General features: G+C 38.9%; 1 protein-coding gene across 4 annotated transcripts in view; it reads right to left on the reverse strand.

Annotated features, from left to right (window-relative positions):
• Positions 1 to 17804, reverse strand: part of tnr (tenascin R (restrictin, janusin)) — a 161962-nt gene that overhangs the window by 105791 nt on the left and 38367 nt on the right. For all 4 annotated transcript variants that reach the window (XM_065954041.1, XM_020643727.3, XM_065954040.1 and 1 more), the window contains exon 2: positions 6987 to 7036. The gene's annotated coding sequence lies outside the window, so the exon portion shown is untranslated. The remainder of the gene's footprint in view (positions 1 to 6986; positions 7037 to 17804) is intronic.

The raw sequence follows: 17804 nt of genomic DNA on the forward strand, positions 1-17804 counted from the left end.
AGTAACAGAGGCTCTCCTCCTTCAAAACAGGTATGTAAGATGTCTCCTTGTTTCATGAAATACAGCGTGAGATATGGCAGAGCATCATGGAGGTGACAGTGGACATATTTGAGAAACAACCAGCTATAATAGTAACATTTTAGATTGGCTTTGCTCCAGAACTAAAACCAGCTGTTGGCTTAATACTTTTTAAGTACTACATTTAAAAGGGAATGTCAATAACATTTTCTTTATCAACACATTATTTTATGCTGTTTCATATTGTGATTTAAGATTTTCTAAAGGCTACTTATGTCCACATACTGTAGTACTGACATTTGAAAGGGATAAATGTCAAGGTACTAAACAGGGGGCTGTGTTATTTTAAAGTTTGGGGCCTTGGAAATAACAGGTTTGTGTCCTCTGTGTGCCACCAGAGAAGGGCTGAATACAGGAGGGATCCAAGCAATCCTTTTGTTTCCTGCTGTTTCCATTTTTGATTCGGTCTGAGTCACCCTGTGACCGCTTCCATATGGTGGCCTGTTCAACAGCGAGAGCAGATTGCATTATTGGACCGGTCACAGCGAATGGTTGCTGCTAACAAGTTGCTGCCCCCCTCTGACCCCCTTTTTTGTGAGCGTGTATTTTGCTGTGTATGCCTGTCTGTGTCTATTTGGATGTTTTTGTGTATATGTGCATGTGCTTGTGTGCGTGACCCTGAGTGACTTATTTCCAATAAGGAAATGAAATCCATTGTGGGACACACACACATACACCCCCCTCAGCAAACCATTTTCCTTTATTACTTCACCTGCACTTCCTTGAGCCAGTGGGTGTGCTCCCACGCTGCAACCAACTCCCAGACAAGCACCGGCAGCATCTGTCTTGTCGACAGAAGTGCTGAGTGGCTATTACTTCTCAGCCAACCACATAAAAACCACAGCAATTAAATGCTGCTGGGCCATTCGACTTTGTCTTCTAACAGGAAAAAGAAAGGGACTGAGCGAGCGAGGAAAGAAAGGCAGAGAAGAAAGTGGAGGTGAAAGCAGGAAAGAAAAGACAGACCTCAAGTGATGCTGCTTAAAAGACAGAAAGCTCTTTATGACGCTAGTTTGAAATGTAAAAGTAGACTGTTAAAGTAGCTGTGAAATTAAAGTTGATGAATTACAGCTCCTGTCCTCAGAGGAATATGAAAGAGCTCCTTAACTAAGGTTTAATGGGAAGTTAAAGTAGACAGCAGCATGGGAGTTTCAGAAAGGTCTCCACTTTTAACTAGATTTATAGTTAAAGTGATTCTGCTGGAGCTGCATTGTTATTCTGCCCTCAAGAAATAAGCTTAAATCATATTCTGTGCTCTTCACAGAAACTCAACTGAGAAACACTTTTTGAGTTACAACTTTTTGAATCTATTTTACAAAACTGAAGAAAATGGATTAAACAGGTCAATGCCAATGCTGTTGCAGAATATACAGTCATTTTAATGTGCATATCTTTTCTATGAAATGGACAAAAACACAAAGATTAAAACAAAACAGATGTCGACTTAGATTCAAACTGAACTTGTCCACAAGGCTCCTGTTGGGACTTCAGGGTTATTTAATGCAGTTGAGAATATTTCTTTAACTAGTAAACAAATCAATGATTAATCTACTAGTCAACTACATCTAAATATATTAAACCATTATATGTTAGTCTGGGCCCCTTTTACCACATTTACAATTTCACCTAGTAAGCTATGATAGGCTCATATAACACTGGGGTTTCCTTATAACTAAACATTTTTGGAGTAAAACTGTGTTAACTCTTAATGTGTTAACTGAATGGGTCATAATGTACAGTACAGTTAAAAATCTTATACTGTCACGGTTGGTGTTGGAGGCTCCGCCCTGAATTGGTTCATCTCCTATTTAAAAAGTAGAACGTTCTCAGTGAACATAGGCAATTCCTCTTCCTCTACAGCCAATCTGTCCTGCGGGGTCCCTCAAGGCTCCATCCTAGGCCCTATTCTTTTCTCCATTTACATGCTCCTGCTTGGAAAAATCATGGAAAAGCACAACATTTCTTATCACTGTTACACAGATGATAACCGACTATACCTACCCATAAACCCCAAAAATCAATCAGACGTCAATTCTCTTACAAAGTGCCTGGAAGACAACAAATGCTGGTTGGCCGAGAATATCTTACAGCTGAATGAAATCAAAACTAAAGTGGTTCTTTTTGGCCCCTCCGAAGCCATAAAACAGGTCCCAAGCAGCTTAGGTCAGCTTTCCTCCCTCATCAAGCCACACGCAAAGAACCTTGGAGTAATATTTGATTCCACCTTCACATTTGAATACCAGATCAAATCAGTAGTTAAAACCAGTTAAAACCAGTTTCTTTCAGTTAAGAACCATCGCGAAACTTAAACCTATCCTCTCCTTTCATGACTTAGAAATAATAATCCACATTTTCATCTCGTCCCGTCTCGACTACTGTAACTCCCTGTACTCTGGGATCAGCCAGTCATCCCTATCACGACTGCAACTGGTTCAAAATGCTGAAGCCAGGCTGCTTACTGGCTCACGTAAAAGGGAGCATATCAGCCCTGTTTTAGCCCCTCTTCACTAGCTTCCAATTTACTACAGAATTGATTTTAAGGTTGCATTGTTTATTTTTAAACCACTAAATGGCCTGGCACCCTCTTATATTACTGATCTCCTCAGCCCCTACACAATGGCCAGGCCCCTCAGATCCTCTAACATGAGCCTCCTAGCTGTAACTCACTCTCGCTATAAACTTCGAGGTGACCGAGCCTTTGCGGTCAAGGCCCCTCGCTTGTGGAACAGCCTTTCTCCCTCAGTCAGGTCTGCCCCCTCTGTGGAATTTTTGAAGTCCTGCCTCAAAACACATTTTTACACGTTGGCTTTTGAGTACTAGTTAGGTTGCTTGTACTTCTTTCCAATGTACTTCAATCAAATGTCTTATAATATTATTGTCTAATTATATTGTAAGTATTCTGTGTGCATGTGTGTAGGCAAACATGTATGTTTGAGTTTGTCTTTTTATTTTTGCTTTTCTTTTTAATTTGTATTGCTCTCTTGTTTCATGTACAGCACTTTGGTCAGCTGTTGCTGTTTTCAAATGTGCTTTGTAAATAAATGTGATTGATTGATTGATTGATTGATTGATTGATTGATTATATCAGGTCATAGGCCAGTGATATGTGGGGATTTTCTCCTTGAATTTGGCGACAAAACGTCTGGGTCTTTTACTGTGAAAGATAATGATTGGCACCAAGGTACTCTATGTTTCTTGTTTGTACTGGGCATAGTTATGTATAAATTATATTATTAGAAAATTACATAATTTTTGATAACTTGTGAAACAAGTTAACTCATACTTTAAATAACTTTTGAGTTTTAATTATCCACGAGATTGTTGTCTTTCTCTGACGTAAATTATAATAAAACCAGAAAAACTTCAGAAACTAGCTGATAGATTCCATAAAAAACATTTAACTGTTTGGATTACCTGTTAAAAATAATTTCATGTAGGTGGAATTATATTGTTTACCAAACAATGTTATTTTTAGGAGCACAAAAGAACTCCAACTGCATATGTTTCAGACATCACAAATAGATTTTCTTACAACATTTTAACACTTATAAACTTTACACCATGTGAACTCTATATTGCTTTAATAATATAATTTGTCTCGTAAAGGAAGTAACTCCCTAGAATTAATAGCAGCAAAAATACATAATAAAAAACAAAATACTGTTCAGGTACTTATTTAAAGGTAAAACAAATAAATACCTATGCTAAGCTAGCCTGTAGCTAAATGCCTTTCAGAGCACCATGTTTTCTCCTATTTGACTTAGATCCTTGTTCTTTTACCTGCCATCATGTTTAGTTCTCCATTATAAACTCAGCAAGTCCAAACTAAACTTTAAGCAAACAGAGCTGTGTTTTTCTCTGTGTGATGTAGTGAGAGCATTATTGCCAACAATACAGTCAATCCTGCTACTGTTGTTGCTGCCACAATGGCAGACTGTGCCCATTCATCACGGCCTGTCTACAAATGCTCCCAACGACTAAAAATAAACGTCTCCAACCGCTGGGTAATCAGGGCGGGAATGTAGGTACACGGCTCAGAAAAAAAGCATGAAAATCAGTGAACTTACACTGAAATTACAAATGGCCGCCTGTCTCATTAGCCAAGCAAATCACATTAGATTTCCTTCAGAAGCCTAATATAGATGCGGCACTGCATGGCCCTCTCTGTTACAATCAGTCGTCCTATCCATCTTTCCCTCCGTCTCTTGACGTGTCCCTCACTTTCTTAATGTATCTTTTTCACACTAACTTTCCTTCTTCTTCCTCCTCTTTCACCTCTGTCTCTGACTGAGTCACTCTGTCTTTGTCACTTTCTCTCTCTGCTGACCAGACAGATATATTCAAATGGAAGTTAAGGACAAGGTGTTGCATTAGTCAGACCTCTCACAGAAATGAGAGCGAGGAACAATGACAGGCAAATTCCCATTAAAGCAGGCCATTTGCAGAGACAACAAATCCACTGTAAGCAGGTAGCAACATTCAAGTGACACGTTTACACATTCACAAGTAAAAAACATTAATATTTTACTCTATTTTATGTTTGTTGTACTAGACAGCTCTTACTCGAAGCCATAATAAAACACATTACCATTTCATACATGGAGAATTTACCATTTTAAGTATCACTACAATGGGCTGAGTGTATCAAAGACCAAGAATGACACCTTTGAGTTTAGAACATGAAGCTCATATCGTAGACAAATGTGTGTTATGAGATCAGGGGCCAAAACTGAGCATTCACTTAGAAGACATTCAGACACTGAGGCTTTGCTGAACCTCGGAGGAGATATTTGTCGCCTCATAAACTTGAGCAAAAAAAGTGGAAAGGGAGCCAATATCCTCAGTATCGCCAAACTTCCTCACAACTTCCTGATTGGTGAAATCAAAACACATCAGTGTGCATGTGAGTGAATCAGGCTATCTTTAATGGGTAGGTCCAGTGTCTCCAAAACTGAAAGTTTGAGCAGCTAGTGGCATATTTCAATTATGTCACCTTTTCACACTGCCAACACCATTGTGTTATTAAATTAAAGTAATAGCATGTGTGTCTCTCTTCATAAAGTATCTCACAGCTCTATTTTCAGAGGAGCGAAACTTTGATTGTTAATTTTATAACTTTCGTTATCAGCTGTTGTAATTATATGTCAACCAGGAAACAGAGCTAGATATTATTTTGAGATTTTAATTTCAGTTTTATATTAATTCTACGTTGATATGAACCAGCAGTTTTTTTAATGATTATATGTAAATTACAATCTTTTCAAATGAACATAAAGTCATTTCAACATCTGCAAAGTAAGCATTACAACACAAGTCATTAATGGATGTTTAAGGTTCTTATTGAATTGCATCAACCAACACTTTGTTACTAAAAACATGGAAGGAGACTGGCTGATAAATTGTAGCACTCTTTCTGACCTTCTGACATAGTGATCTGTTTAGACCACAGAGAGGGAAATCTTGTGATTTCATCCTATGAGAACAAACAGTTTGTCAATAGCCTTTGGCTATCTCGATGTGCAAGTAAGCAAACTGTTGCCCCTGGCCCGATCAATGTTTCTCGATTAGGCTGCAAGGGCCGGGAGGAATGCAGCCATTTTCCTATTCGTCAGCAATACAGACCAATTCTCATTTAACACAGACGCATTTAAATATGCAGTAACACACACTGATACACACACCTTAACACAAAAAGACGTACTGATGTCACCGACATCACCGACATGCAGACGTCATCTGTCCTGTGGCATTTAGCACAGACGTCAAATAGTGTAGGGCCCTGCTGGAAATCAATGGGCATTTGCAACAATCAATGGCCGGGTTCCTATGAGAACTAATTAGAAAGATGCAGCGCTGCCTCCTCTCTCCTCTCACCTCTCTTCCCACCACTGTGAGTTACAAACTTCTCCACCACAGGGTCGAAACAGAGTTTGATATGCCAAAATATTTGTAGAGAAAGATGAAACACTTCTGAGGTGAATCCAGAGGGACAAACACATTGGGGTGATCAATAAACTTTGATGCTGAGCAGCTTGTATTCTGGCTATTGGTTTTTAAAGTCCTATGTAAGAATTCAAAAATACAAAATAAAATTATTTGTAAAAGTTCAAGAAAGGATATGTGTGTGTCCCTTATTTTATAGAAAGGATTTATCATAGCCATAACTATTATCAGCAAAAACACAGAGCCTGTGTTCATGGCTGTAATAACACAAACTATATTTTCCATCTCTGCTTGATGCAATAGTGATTGATTCAGCACCGCCCTAAATGAGTCTCTTAGTCTGAGAATTCACATTGCGTTGCAGTGTTGCAGAAGCATGACATCTAGAGAAACAGCGAGAACTCCACTTACACACACGTATACTTGCGTCTCATCCCTGTTACTACCACCTAAAGGGGTACAGAGGGTAAATCAACTAGTACCCCCATTATGCCTCTGTGACATTCATATAGAAAGTGATATGTCACAGGGATGTTAATATCGCCCCTTGAACAGGCAGTGTGAATAGGGCTATAGACAGATACCAAACAGGCCTTTTCTTATCAAAACCTAAAGTGGAGCCGACTATCAAAGAGAAAACCCAAGCTGTGATAATGTAAACGTTTTCAGAGGACATTTAAGACAAACACAAAGAGGTACAGCAGCCATTATCAGAGGATCATTCATGTGTGCTTTGAAAAAGCATAAAGACTGAGTCTGTGTCTTCTAGTCACAGCCTCATGCTGCGTCGCTTTTCATTGCTGTGTTAATGTATTTTTGCCAGTTTGCCTGTGTACATTCTCAAATATATATAAAGACAGGGAGATTTCAGTGAGGACACAAGTATCCACTTTGCATATAAACATACAGTACATACTGTATATACTCGAGTCTACGATGAAGCATGTAGTAAAAATTCAACTAACCTTGAGAGCACCTGACTCGATCGGTTTGTTGTTTCTCTTGTGGGCTGCAGCTGTAAGAGGAGAGGAGAGAAGTTTTAGAGGTTTTAAACGTGTGAACTGTCGTGTGGCTTGGAATTTTATTTTAATTATTCACATTGACATGAAAAGAACAGGGACACTAAAACAGTCATTTGACACCTTTTTTTTTTTTTTTTACAAAGACAGTAATTATTCATCAGTAATACACAAAGACAAGGCAGTTACAGAAAGATTACACAGAAAGACACTCCAGGAGACTGAGATTTTATAATGAAGAAGGGTGTGTTTGATGAGATCAGGGACCCTTTACTGAAGTAGTTTTTTGGTTACTTGTACTGTTGTGTGTCTGATACAAACTGTTATGCTTCATATCTGCCCTTTTTTTTCCATTTGTCTGCTTTGTATCTAGTCTCTTTCTCCCTTTTTGGTAAGGGGCAGCCCTTGCTGTTCCTGTTCTGTCTGTATTAAATGTGTTCAAAAAGCAATAGGCATATTTCCTGAGAGAAAAAAAAGAAAAAGGAAACACTGTCCAGGTGCTACAGTTTGTTGCAGGTGCATCTCTCCCTCACTAACACACATTCCCACCCGTGTTAAATAAATAAATAAATAAAAGTACACACACTAAAACTAGAAGATATAGTAAGAAAACAGTCTTGCAAACGTTAAAAATCACAAGACTTCTGTATTCTACTCACTAATCTATTTTATAGTCTTAATCTTGCATGTCAATGTTCTGCCTCAAAAGTCATAAAGCTGTGTATTTTTATTTAAAGTTCAGACATTTCATTGTCTTATCTCGTTGCCAAACAAAACGGTCTTTGCGTCACTATTTCTGTGACGTAACCGTGTTCTGTATGACAACATAATAAGCAAATTCTGCACACAAAATTTTTCTAGTTACCATTTATTACGGTTTTGAAGGACACTAGAAATGACTATCATTTTACACTTGAGACATGAGCCAGCACTTGATACAGATTCTTGATTGAGACAGTGTGTGTGTGTGTGTGTGTGTGTGTGTGTGTGTGTGTGTGTGTGTGTGTGTGTGTGTGTGTGTGTGTGTGTGTGTGTGTGTGTGTGCATGTAGGAACTATAAGTATTACGGGGTGTGACCTTTCCTGTTCCATAAGGCATTTGTTTTAGGGCTTCCTCTCATCATCTTAATGAGGCTGGCAGACTGTTGCAGCGCTCAGACTTACAATCAGCGATAGCTTAAGTTCAAGTGTTTGTTAAACAAAGCTTTAAACTGCCTGTGTCACAAACTTTATGTAAGCAGGTAAACACAAATGCTTTATCAGCTGCAACTGTTATCAAGTCCCCCGAGTGGTTTCAGCTGAGCCTGGGATCTCACTGTGAACTTAAATACTTAGCTAGAGGAAGAGAAATGAAAAACCAGACACAGACAGGTAATATTCAGTATTGAAATAATAACTGTTGTGACATACTTAAGAATACTTATTTCTATGCCTCTGTGTTTACAAGATCAGAAAGCAGTCTGAAATCCAAATGTTGTTTATGTCTCATTAAACTAAAAAATAGCTATAGAAACAAAAGTGTATAACTAAACAAGCTGTAGCTGAGCAGTGAGTTTTTTAAATTAAAGCATGAACAAACAAATAATTCAAATTAAGGTGGTAAAGACGGGAACTAGCTTTGCAAACATTTTGAGTTTTAGGGTTGTTGTATTTTTTGTAAGAAATGCCTATAGGTGAGTTTCTATTGCAAATAACACGCTTCAAATGAGAAAACAAAGCAGACCGAGGCAGACAGAAGGAGATCCATATTGAGCACATCTGATTACCTCAACATACCATCTCACCAGAAGAAGGGTAGGCGAGCACTTCCAGGGAAAAAAAAATGCTGTAAAGAAGCCAAAGTAAAGGAGACAGGCTTTGGCTGTTCCAGAAAAAAAATGCACATTTTTTCAGGGTACTTGCGATACTAAGGTTACACTTTGAGTGGCAGATCCTGTTTATAGAGAAGGCAAAGCTGAAAACAAGACTTTGTAAAATACCTACAGCTTTAAGACAAATCTAAAGCAAGGATGATAGTTGTCAAAATGCATTTTGTGATATAAAGTCTTATAGAGAGTATTTATGCGTCTGTTGTGAGATACGTGTATAAACCCACACACTCTTTAAGAAGATGGGTGGGGAGTTTGTTGATTGACTGTTTAAAGGGTTTCTTTGATTAAGTGCCATCGATTCAAAATTGGTAATGCAAATGTGTTTATCATTACATTTAAGTTTAAATACACTTGCAAAAAAGTTGCAGTTTTCCTTTATAACCTCAGCAATACATGCATATTTGTCACTTTATTTATCCCACCAGCTGTAAGCCCTCCTTTCTGTGGCTCCTCTCTGAAGACATATATTTGTATTTTTTGTAAGCGAAGCAGTTTCAATACAAATGACAGCCTGACAAGTAGCTAAAGCAATAAAGTCCACCTGCTCTCCAGTATGAGACGCTAGGAGAGAACGGCGAGGGGCTTGTTTCATTTCAAATACTCAGTCAATTCAAATTCCATCAAGTTGCTCTCCTTGAATTATTAAAAGCAAATTAATCATTTTCCAAATTTTCCAAAAACACCCAGTCTTTTGTTCTGCGGCATTCAAGATGGCATCGTGCCCAACAAATCTGTCCCTCTCTTTGTTTGTTGGCTTCTAAAAAAGATTAAGAAGAGCGAAAAAAGTGACATGAGGGAAACAAAGACATGGATAAAGGAATTTACATATGGTGAGTTTAAACGATAAATTCATCCAAACAGACAGAGAGGAATATATGACAGTGCTGACATACATCTGCTGTCATAGCAGACTGTACTTTAGAGAGGATGTGTGTGTGTGTTAGGGGATTATTATTTCACAGCTTTCAATTTATCACTCATTCAATTCTGGAGACGTCCAACAGCTTGGAGGAGAGAGAGATAGAACAAGGGAGCGAGATGAGAGAAGCACAAGTGTAGGCGGTGAGACAAAGACAAAAATCAAATATTTAAAAAAAGAAGGGGATGGTGATGGATGATTTTCACACCATCAGAATGGCAGAAAACAGAATCACACAGTGACATGCCTGAACCTGACGGCCCTTCTTTTGGCTCCACACAACCAATGAAATCTGGCACTGGAAAGGGACAGCAGCTGCTACATGTGCCACACTTTACACATGTACTCAGTGTGTTTGATAGTTGCCAAAAGCACACACTGACACACAAAAACACACACATACACAAACAGCCCCAGTCACACATTGCCTAGTGCCTACAGTACAGTATGTGCTCTGAAGAAAGGATCCTATATAAGATATTCATTTACTTAAAAAGTAACTCTTCTGGCTAAGGGATGAAGAGTTTTAGTGTGAAGCAAATATGTTGCTAATATCTGATCTGTCTCTTAAAGTGTTGGGTAATTTATTACACAATGTTAGTTAAGAAATGTGTTCATCACTGATTTAAATCTATCACATAGTAGCATGAATATCCATGGGCATAAGGATTAACTTTCAATTCTGATGGGGAACTTACTGTAAAACACTAAACACGGCAAACACTTACTTCAAGTGCTTTTGTCTTTCTTGTCGTTACCCCATCCCACCTTTTTAACTAAAAGCAGCATAGAGCAGCTGAAACGTCCAAAAGCTGAAGGTAAATGCTCTGTGCATATTTCCTTGTCCAGCTCCAGACCTTCTGACAGATGACAAACTTCTCAGCTATTTGTCCTCATTACAGGACAGCCTCCGACTTTCCACCTTAATTCCCTCGCCCATCCCTCAGGGGACTCTTTTCTACCCCCGCCTGGCATGAGTCATTTTTACGACTGCCACTTTGGCCCCCGTCGGCCCGGGCAGCCTATGCTTTAAACCCAGCTAGGCGAGTAAATCTGCCAGCTTTAATTAAAATAGCTTCTTTTGTAGCGCTTTCTCTCTGTCCTCTTGTTCCCAATGACATAATGGTGCTGGGAAGTTCCCTCTGCAGCACTGACGCAAAAGGACTGACCCTTTGTGGAAAAAAAAGCAAAAGGGTTGCACTATTTTATGATGAGTTAGCAAGAAATAAGCCACATCTCATCCTATCGTCTCATCACTGTGCTTCGACCTGGTTCCCTGAGTGATAAGATAATTATGCAGGGTGTGGGTAGAGGTTGCACTGATAAAAAAGTGCACATTAAATCATTTTAAAATATGCAACAAAAATCAATGAGACAAAACACTTGGTTTAATTTGCAGGGAGCAACTTTACATAAGAATAAGTTTCCTAGTGTTTGAAGTGACAAATAACGACCTTGTTGTCTTTCAAGGTCAGCCTTTCTTGGAGGAATAACGATTTGTGAAGCTGAATCAATGAGGCTCACTCAAGCCGTTTTCCTACAATATTGTTCAGGGACCAGCTTTGGGGCCATTGATTAGCTGATTTATAGCTCACATCTGTTCTGCGCTCACAGAGACTCTAAAGCCGCTCATTACTCGAGAACGATGGGGAAGAAAGGGGGAAGAAAGGAAAAGACAAGTGAAAAGAAGTGAACGTGGAGTTCCTGAAACTTTTATTTTAAAGTCTAAGATGAATATTATTAATTCTCCAATGCAGGAAAAATCAAGGAAAAGCATGTCATAGCAATTCGGAGAAAAGAACATACCTTTAAAAAGAAAAATGAAAAACAACATTCAAAGTCTTAAAAAATACAGCACTGAGTTTTGAAGCCCTTTAGTGGTAGTGGTCACAGTTTAAACTGCAGGTCATGTGGTAGAGAAAATTAGTATGTACTATGAAAATCTGATGAATTAAGTCAATATAGTAGAGTGATGGCGAGCATTAAAAGTGTACTATTTTTGTGACTCCAGGGAGTGTAAACTGAAAATAAAGGGGATCTAATTTTAATAACACTTTACCTGGGGTCATGTCATAAAGCTCTCTAATTTATACCCTATTCATTTCTTCTATTATTCTGTACTCTTCTCTCCTCTCCTGGCTCTACCTTTGCTCCTCTGCCTCTGTTCTATTTTCTCTCCTTACTTTCTTTCAACACAAGAAAAAACAGTCACGAGCCGCACTAATACACAATCCTCCCTCGTCCTTCTTTCTCTTCTTCCCCCTGTCTTATTTCCTCTTCTTTCTTATCTGCACCCCTGAAGGGCTTGTCTGTCTCCTAACCAGCTGAAGCAAGGCTTCCGCTGGTCTGCGCCTGGCCCCTATTATCAGAGCATGACAAGGAGCTGCAGTGTCAACTTGTCAGCCTAATAAACATCCTTTATGGCCCCCGCCTGGGTGTGTTTGGAGGGGAGTCAGCCAGCCACCAAGCAGTGGACCATTGATTTCATGGATGCCACACAGTACTCACACTTCCACCCGTCTATTATGCAGCGGACAGGCTGCAATTGTTTTGCCATGCACAGCCATACTTATGACACTCATAGTCCTGGAGGCTTCTCGTTTAGTCTGAGTCATGGTTGTAAAGACAAAAGCAGAAAAAGAGAATGAAAGTTGTCTCAAGCACAGGTCAAGTAGGGCAGGACCCAGGGCAGCAGTGCATTTAATCACACAGCGCCTTTTCAGACCTTTACGTAAGAATTTTTGTGACCTTTTATTTCGGAGATTAAGGTCATAAAGGGTTTTCATATTTCTTTTTCAAGAACGATATAATTCTTGATGGTGAGGGGTCAGCCAGCTGGTGAACAAGCCTGTCAATCTCTGACAATAGTGATTAAACTTTTCTGTGTCCTGAGGCAATTCAACCAACCAACCAGAAGCTTACAACATTACCTGTACCAAGACAAAATGAGATGGACAAAAGGTTAAGAGAGAGAAAAAAGAGAGATAATTTAAGGAAAAGCAGAAAGGAAAAGCTGCAACTCTTGAGAATAAGTGGCTCACAAGTTCAGCACCACGGACAGCGACATTTCTTGACTTAAAAAAAGAGCAGAGTTTGAGCCAGATAGCCAAAATCTAAATGTGTCTCCTTAACCTTTGTCCACCAGTGTATTATAAATATTCATAACAGGTGAGCAGGGAGATATGTCGCCTAAGCAAGCAAGCAGCGGCTCAGCCTGAAAGTTCATTAATATCAAATACAGTGGTGGAAATTGTTTAAATATGCATCCGCGCTTCACAGATAGCGGGGAGCAGATATGTGCTCTTTTGTTTTTCAGTCAGTGGATGTTCCCAGCATTTATAATAGATGTGAAAGCCCTTCATAAAGCCTTTGGTCATGTTTATACTGCTATTGCTTTTGACAGTAAAAAAAAAAAAAAAAACTCTCAATGTAATGCATGCAATGTGAGGTCAGGGCCTTGATTTATTGAATATGCACAGGGCTTGTTTATTGATCTATGATCATTGACTAACAGGTCACCTTGCTCTTCTCAATTTCCCAGCGTGGATAAAAAAAATAATTCTGTAGATTATAATTCTAGATAGGTCTATAAATAAAACCAGTGAGAAAGGCCTTTAGGAGCAGGAGGGTAAGCCACTTGGTATTATGAGCAACCTATCAGGAACAAGAGAGCCGAGGTCAGACTCAGTGTAATGCAGCTTTGATTGTATTTGCCGTCTTGTGAACTGGTCGTCTGTCACCGTACAATACGATCAGCGATGCTGCAGGAAAAAAGCATTACAGAGCTTCGAGAAGCAACAGCAGCAAGGCAGGCAAACCTGCCAACCCGTAAAACTGTCAGAGCGACCTTCACTTACCCCCCCGTATTGATGGTCCAATCATATGGAGAATATGAATTAGTACCTTCAGGGATTCCTTAAAACAGGGCATAATTCTTGGAAATGTCTAAAGAAAAAGGGATAAATCATGTTGTGACTTTACGGTGTCGCCCAGAGAGCAGCAGAAGATGGATTTTAAAAATATGTTTTCTCACCACTGTACAGCACGTTATGGTCAGAATAGTGATTAGAACATCAACTGCAAACACTGAAAACATGAAAAGTGTGAGTGTATTGTCTATGTGCGGATAAGAGATTTCAGAATACAAATGTTGGCGTTAAATTGCTGGTCAGGATCTCAAGCAGTAATCTTGTAAATCGAGAGCTCTGCAAAAAATGTAGGCTCCCCTGAAAAAAAGCAAAACAACTTTTTCACAGCACATTTTCAGCTCTGAGGCCTCTGAGTGGTCCATGCCTAACCCCCCTTAAGGCGCTGTGGTGAGCCGTTTTTTCATATCTTTGTGTTTTTTTCCAAAACCCGCCCGAAAGGTAAAATACTGAATGCTTGAAGTGTACCTCCTTTTGAATAAATGCCAAAAATGTTTTACATTTTTGTCAAAGTTCTTTCCATCTGGCTATTTTTCAAATTTTTTGTTTACACAGAAAACACTCTGAGTTCAACAAACAGCAATTTGGAAGTCAAGTAGACACATTGCAAACCAAATAGCGCCTGGATACTGATATTTGTATCATAGTAGTGGAAGGTCATTATTTTTTCCATTTATTTAATTTGCAGATTTCCTGAACATTGTTGAAATTTTGTAATGGTTGTAACCTTAGCCACCGTTTTGTTGATATTATAATGAATGTGAGCATGAAATAATGATAAAAATAAAGGAAAATCTTCACATCTGTTTTATGAAGCTGAATTGCATTACATTATCTGTCCTGCACTGTATGAAGGCTTTCTAAAAACACTGCCGGTGGCTCCGCTCGCTCTCCCTCTTTGTTCTGCTTTCTATTCACCGTCTTTAGCTGTTCCCACTATAAATAGACGTCAGTGTCCATTACTGTTCCTGGACTCCTAAAAGACCCTGTTGTACTCTCAGAGCTCTCTGTGGCCATCTGCATCTACTTTCAGACACGAATGTACCCTAAAGACTACAATATTTGACTTTTATATCATTTCAGTTTTTAAGTAGAGTCGCCATCACAAACCAGCCAAAGAAATTAAACTCTTTTAAAGCAGGTCATAACAAAATATCCTGACAATAATTTGTTTCAACAGATTTCTTACTAACATAATTAAGCCAAATATTTTTTTATCACACCATTTACATTTATATTACATACGTTTACATTTCAAGAACAGCAAGCGTTTCTCTATCAAAAGTCCAAACAAGGACTTTTAATGAAGTGAGAAAACAAATGTTCCAGTGCTAACCTTCAGTTTAAAAATGAGAGTTCCTAATGGACTAGAGAACAGCTTAAGAGTAAGAGGTGTAGATAGCGCTATGTTCAGTTAGATTTACTCCAGTGTAATTGTGTAAGGAGTACCCTGTAGTAAAACAAAAACAAAAACAGATGTACTGGGATCCAAAAGAGCAATGGGGATATGAACCTCTCCAAGGTTTCACATATTTATTTTTTGAGGTAGAAGTTGGTCTTTTTTGCTTTTGTTCAAGCACTATTAAGAGACAGCAGTGAGCTTGCATGGCACAGCACTACTCAAACCCATTTGATTCATCTCCTGCACAAAGGCTGGTCTCTTATGACTCATATAATGAGCTTTGATTCTCTAATAGAAAAGAAAAGATCAGACCATGACAACAATGGATTTGCATTATAGTCTTTGGAGGAGAAAGAAAAGTGGGGGGGGGGGGGGGGGTGGCTGGAATAGAAAATAGGAATGGCCTTTGTGGGCTGCCATGTGTTCCTCCTGTAATTGATTCTGAATATGGTGATGCATTATCTGTGATTACAGGGAACATGGGCTGAATATAAACAGGTAAATAAAACATGGAAGTTAGAAATTCAGTAGCTGTGTCAAGACTGAAATGTGTGGGCAGTGAGGAAATTGAACACACGTGCAAATAATCGTCATGCAAATGTTTTTTTATGTGCATTGAATTTGTATTTTGCCAGCACTGTCAGCGTCGTCAGAGTGGAAATGTAAGACTGACGGTCTGGTAATCACAGTGACAGGGGAAGCATATTGGATTTAAGTGAAATGTATAATAATTGACATACTCATCCATCCAGTTTGCAAACAACCCAACTTATGCCTTTAATGCATATGTAACACACATGCACACACACACACACACACACACACACACACACACACACACATCAACTGGGAGCTACAAATGCAATTTTTGCCATCAAGAAGTAGAAAGATTCTCTCTTTTGTGTCAGATATGCAGTAGAGCAGCCGCATGTGAGGTTTCATTTATGTTTAATCAAAAGTAAAATCTTTGTCTGATGCTTTTAATGTTTTTCAAGACTTTCTCAAACCAGATGTGCTTCTCTCCCACTTTTAACCTCCCTGCTGTGCAGAAGTGACAGCAACGACATCACTTATTCACCACACGAGACGTCCCCATCACGATCCACAATCACTGTCAGGGAGGCCCTTTGCTTTGTGGGTTTATCCCTGATCGAGGACTTTTAAGTGTCAACATTTATAGGGAAATGCTCACTTTGAATCTCCATCAGCCACCCGTTAAAAGCTGAGGGCCTGATTCACAAAAAGGATTTCAACTTGAGCAAGTGATGGATAGAAAAGATAGCATTTCAATCAGAAAACAGAAAACAAAAAAGGGGTTAAATGCACCACTACCAGTGCTGTTTGCACATAAAAAAAAAACAGCCATAACGCAATCTTTTGGAGAAAAATTGGCCCCTTTATATGCAACACGGCATCATTGCATAGACATCTTAATCTCCATCACAGCTGCGAACAGCTATGTGCATTACGAGAAAACATTTTAGAGTGAAAAAATTACCATCAGTTGAGACCAGGTCGTAACTAGGCAGTCTTTAAAAGAGATGTCATCCACAAACTTTACAGTGATAAGGAAAACATTTCCGCCTCTGTATGACTTAAAAATGAATAACCTGTAAACAAGTTCTGTAAATATGACATTACTATAATTAATATAACCAGGAGTTAAATCAGTCACACAGTGGAGATGATCTGGAGCAAAGTGCATGGAACGGGACAACTTTTGGGCGTCTTGGCTATTGAAAATCAATCCTCCAGTATGCTTTGTGATTTAGACCTTGAGACGGAGCATAAAGCAGGAGCACAAGTTTTGCATCTATTAGCAGCCATTCTCATAGAATCCGGCGCTGACAGTTATAACCATAACGAGCAGACAAAATCCCCAGAAATTGCACATTTAAAGACATTGTTGTGTCATATGTTGGAAGGTACAGCCTAAACACAGTAGACTTTGATTTTAACTCTGAACAAAAGCGGCGCCGACTGATATCGTTCATTGAGTTACATATTTTCACTGACAAGAAGGCAATGTGTCTGAAACCTGTCGGGCATACCGTGTTTATAAAGGTCGAGGCATCATTGACCAGCAAGTTGTCATCCAGTCAGGTGTTTTAAAAAGGATCGCAGATGTGTATCCATTTTTAAATTCACTAAAAATTGATGAACGGCTCTTCTGACATTGTTAAACTAGAGTTTTATAGATCTGAACTGCTGATTTATTGTCTGACAGGATGATTAATGAGCAAAGGGTTCAATCAGGTTAAAGTTAAATTTGGCCCTGCTTGAAGACAGAGGTAAATAAAATGAAATACTGCCTCACAGCTTTCTTTGGAATGAATACAACATCACAGCTTAACTAAACAACCTGAGTAAGTCAAGACAGAGCATGAGAGGAACATTTCATTTTCTGATTTTTGCAATCAATCACTTTGTCAGAAAAAGGGAAGATTTCAACATAATTAAAGGCTCTATATTTCATTTAAGCCACATGGCCCATATCCTGCACACCTACATAAGATAGTGATAAAGATGCCATCTTTGCTGAATGCAAAACAATTGCTTTCAATCCAATGTAAAAGACAGCTTCTACACTTTATTATTCTACTGTCTGGCTGTTTTTTTCTCTATATCTTTAGGTAGTAGGACATTT

The sequence above is a fragment of the Labrus bergylta genome, chromosome 4 (assembly GCF_963930695.1).
Source record: "Labrus bergylta chromosome 4, fLabBer1.1, whole genome shotgun sequence".
NCBI lineage: Eukaryota > Metazoa > Chordata > Actinopteri > Labriformes > Labridae > Labrus > Labrus bergylta.